Below are 5,084 nucleotides of genomic sequence, written 5' to 3'. Positions count from 1 at the left end.
CATACAAGTCCGGACGAAAACACTCAGACGCCGATTGCCTATCACGCGCCCCCATTGACCCGCCGCCGCAAGATGACGAGGATGACGACGCCTTCCTTGGAATAATAAGCGCGGAAGACTTCGCCGAACAACAACGAGCGGACCCGGAGCTTAAAGGCCTCATCGATTATTTGGAAGGGCACACCGACGTTGTTCCCAGGCCATTTAAGCGCGGATTATCTTCCTTCACGCTTCAAGACAGTCTACTCGTGAAGAAGAACTTCTCACCAGTCCGCGCCAATTACATTCTTGTTGTCCCGTCAGGACTTCGTCCAGAAGTATTGCACGCCCTACATGACGATCCGACCGCGGGACACCTCGGTTTTTCCCGGACACTATCGAGGATACAAGAAAAGTATTATTGTCCGCGCCTGACCGCCGACGTCGCCCGTTATGTCAGAACATGCCGAGACTGTCAGCGACGCAAGATACCGCCGACAAGGCCAGCCGGATTACTACAGCCAATCGAGCCTCCGTGCCGACCATTCCAGCAGATAGGGATGGACTTGCTGGGACCCTTTCCGACGTCAATAACCGGACATAAATGGATAGTCGTGGCGACGGACTACCTCACACGCTTCGCTGAAACAAAAGCACTGTCGAAAGGTAGCGCAGCCGAAGTGGCGAAATTCTTTGTCGAGAACATCCTGCTGCGACATGGCGCCCCAGAAGTCCTCATCACCGACCGAGGAACGGCCTTTACAGCGGAGCTCACCCAAGCCATTCTGAAATACAGTCAGACAAGGCACAGGAGGACAACGGCCTACCACCTGCAGACGAATGGTCTTACGGAGCGGCTGAATAAGACCCTCGCCGACATGCTAGCGATGTACGTCGACGTCGAACACAAAACCTGGGATGCCGTCCTTCCGTACGTAACATTCGCTTATAACACGGCGGTACAAGAAACAACACAGATCACGCCGTTCAAGCTGGTCTACGGCAGGAACCCGACGACGACGCTCGAAGCCATGCTGCCGCACGTCACTGACGAGGAGAACCTTGACATCCATACCTACCTCCAGCGCGCCGAAGAAGCCCGACAGCTAGCCCGCCTGCGGATCAAGAACCAGCAGAGGACCGACAGCCGACACTACAACCTCCGACGACGCTGCGTGGAGTACCAGCCCGGCGACCGTGTTAGGGTTTGGACCCCTATACGCCGACGAGGACTGAGCGAGAAGCTTTTGCGTCGCTATTTCGGACCGTACAAGATCATCCGACGTATTGGCGCACTGGACTATGGGGTCGTGCCAGACGGTATTTCGCTATCACAGCGGCGCCGCTCACGATTTGAAATAGTCCACGTTGTGCGACTAAAGCCCTACTACCAGCGTTAATGAACTTTCGGGCTTCGCGTAACTGACCTTTGGACTTTGTTTCTTTTTGTTGTTACTTATGTTTAATAAGTGTCCTTTTGTGTTTCGTTCTCTTATATTTGTAGCATCGGGACGATGCTTTTTAAGAGGGGGATATTGACACGTGTACTTATCTTTATCGGGTGACCACGCTTCGCCGCCAAACAAATGTAATCGCACAGCGCGGGACGCGCCTGCATGTATCCGAAGTTTCTGGAAAGTTATCGATGCTTCTACCCGGCTGTCTGTTGTCGCCGAACGTTGTGTTATCTGATTTCATCGCGTGACGCGAATGGCCTAGAACTTTGTGGAAGGCACGCGGGTCCGAACGATTAGTCTGGAACATTCGACGACTGCTGTATAAAAGCCGACGCGCTTGACCCGCAGATCAGATTTTCCGACGATCGCCGACCGTGTTCGCCGCTATCGTTGTGCTATAAGTGTAGCCTGTTTTTGTGGGCACAGGTTCGCCCAATAAAAGCTAGTTTTGAATTTCACCGTATTGCTTCTTTCTTCACCGTCACTACCACGTGACACTATTCCTGCGCAACCTTGACCGACCGGAAAGCGCGTTTTCTACACTTGGCCGGTGGAGAGGGGAGGCTTCGTTCCGGCCGCGAAGCCCTCCACATCCCCGTAAGGTGCCTGGTGGTAGTCTCGTGCTGACGATGCCCTCTCGGTGAGCGCATATTTCCCCCCTCATCTTTTAAGAGATTCAATACATACAAGCATTTGTCTCGCAAACCAGATTTATTTCAAGGGAATTTTCCACGTCTCAATAATTTCTCTCGTCGTATTCGAGTGCTGATTGCCGTGTTATAGTTTGTTAACGAAGCTTCCCCTCAAGTCTAAATATTGTAAGACAGTTTGTCGTGTGCGTATCATGGACACGCATGCTTATTTCGCCTTTCCGTTTCTCTACCACGGTTGCGCTTTAAAACCACGGCGCTGCAAGTTTGCTTTCCTTTCCTTCCCTCTTCTCCGCCCTTAAACTGGCTCTCTTAACTACTACACGCAGAGACAAAGAAACAGCGCGCGCATGCGATCCACTAGATGAGATGAATACAAATATATAGAAAAGCATCAGTCATAGCTCTCGAAGTATAGCCTTCTGAGCCGTTTCCTTTTTTTTCTTCTTTTCTTTTTCTTTGAAAGAAGTCCTATTAGGGTTATTATAATTACACGAAGGTATTTCGCCCTCGCCAGCAGCAGTACTTGAGATAGCTATACCGGCGGCTAGCTTCCCACGCTATGCGTGCCGCCCTCGCACCTGTTAAAGCTTATCCTAGACGCTAGAGGTATACTATTCCTGCCCAACCTTGACCGATCGGAAAGCGCGTTTTCCACACTTGGCCGGCGGAGAGGGGAGGCTTCGTTCCGGCCGCGAAGCTCTCCACATCCCCGTAAGGTGCCTGGTGGTTCTCGTGCTGACGATGCCCTCTCGGTGAGCGCATATTTCCCCCCTCATCTTTTAAGAGATTCAATACATACAAGCATTTGTCTCGCAAACCAGATTTATTTCAAGGGAATTTTCCACGTCTCAATAATTTCTCTCGTCGTATTCGAGTGCTGATTGCCGTGTTATAGTTTGTTAACGAAGCTTCCCCTCAAGTCTAAATATTGTAAGGCAGTTTGTCATGTACGTATCATGGCCACGCACGCTTATACCGCCTTCCGTTTCTCTACCACGGTTGCGCTTTAAAACCACGGCGCTGCAAGTTTGCTTCAGAGACTTTCCTTTCCTTCCCTCTTCTCCGCCCTTAAACTGGCTCTCTTAACTACTACACGCAGAGACAAAGAAACAGCGCGCGCTTTAGATCCTATAGATCAGATGAACTTATTAACTCATATGATGACCATATAACATTAAACAACGACTTGAAAGCTGTGTCTAACTGGTGCGCCCACTGGCAGATGACCATCAATACTAAGAAATCTGCTGTTCTTTCAATCACCAGAAAAAAAAATAACTCGAGCTTTATGTATACCGTTAACGACGTGCCACTAATACGAGTTCATGAACACAAGTACCTCGGATTAACGTTAACACATGACTTCAGATGGAACTCCCATATAAATAATGTTACAGCAACTGCAATGAAACGCCTTTTCTTTCTTGGAAGACACCTCCGACTAGCACCACCCGATACAAAACTTCTTGCTTACAAAACTTTCGTCAGGTCAGTCCTTGAGTACGCAAATGTTATCTGGTTTCCACATACTAAACAACTAATTAAAAAACTAGAAGGTGTACAAAGGAAAGCTCTACGGTACATATACAATAAACATAAATTAACAGACTCGCCCACCGAACTACTTAACAAAGCCGGAATCCTAACAGTACAAAACCGAGCTGTACTAGCCCGTTCTAAACTTATGTACCAGCTGTTACACAACAAGCTTAAGATTGATACCTCTAGATACATCTCCAGAAATGAAACACGGCCAACGCGGCATAAGAACACACAAACACTCAATGAGCATTCTTTTCATACCGATTGCTTTAAGAATTCATTCTTTCCTTTAGCGATAAGAGAATGGAATCAACTGAGTGAATCCATTAGTAACAGCTCCTCATTAGATACATTTGCTAATTCAGTGGAAGAACACCTTCTTGCCTTACAGCTCTGACTTACATAGTCAGGTTTGTTACCGATCTTCATAGCCTAACACTTTAATCTATGAGTGTTCCTTTTGTATGATGCACCATACGCATGACTGCATACTGTTTGTCATGTTCATTAGGTATTGTATATCACAGGTGATTTCAGGTGTTTCTTTTTCTTTTTTCGTGTTTGGTTTCTTGTTTCCTCAGATTCTTCCTTGTTATAGTATATTGTACCCAAATATTGCATTTGTGATGAACTGCTTCATTCTTTTGTTTAGTGAAACTAAAACCTTTGCAATAACACACTTATGATTATATAATCTATATATACACTTGTTCGCAAATACTACCATATGTACTTGCCCTTCCTGTTATAATCCCATGAGGGATTGACAGTATGTGAAATAAATAAATAAATAAATAAATATTTGAAATTATTATTAGGGTTATAATTCTATTCGAGTGCTGATTGCCATGTTATAGTTTGTTAACGGAACTACCCCTCAAGTCTAAATATTGTAAGGCAGTTTGTCGTGTGCGTATCATGGCCACGCATGCTTATATCGCCTTTCCGTTTCTCTACCACGGTTGCGCTTTAAAACCACGGCGCTGCAAGTTTGCTTTCCTTTCCTTCCCTCTTCTCCTCACTTAAACTGGCTCTCTAAACTACTACACGCAGCGACAAAGAAACAGCGCGCGCTTTAGATCCTATACATGAGATGAATATTTACAATTATTATTAGGGTTATAATTATATTCGAGTGCCGATTGCCGTGTTATAGTTTGTTAACGAAACTACCCCTCAAGTCAAAATATTGTAAGGCAGTTTGTCGTGTGCGTATCATGGCCACGCATGCTTATATCGCCTTTCCGTTTCTCTACCACGGTTGCGCTTTAAAACCACGGCGCTGCAAGTTTGCTTTCCTTTCCTTCCCTCTTCTCCGCCCTTAAACTGGCTCTCTTAACTACTACACGCAGCGACAAAGAAACAGCGCACGCTTTAGATCCTATAGATGAGACGAATATTTACAATTATTATTAGGGTTATAATTATATTCGAGTGCTGATTGCCGGGTTAT

This window comes from Dermacentor variabilis, unplaced genomic scaffold (assembly GCF_050947875.1).
Source record: "Dermacentor variabilis isolate Ectoservices unplaced genomic scaffold, ASM5094787v1 scaffold_16, whole genome shotgun sequence".
Lineage (NCBI taxonomy): Eukaryota > Metazoa > Arthropoda > Arachnida > Ixodida > Ixodidae > Dermacentor > Dermacentor variabilis.
Note: the sequence above shows the minus strand (reverse complement) of the source record.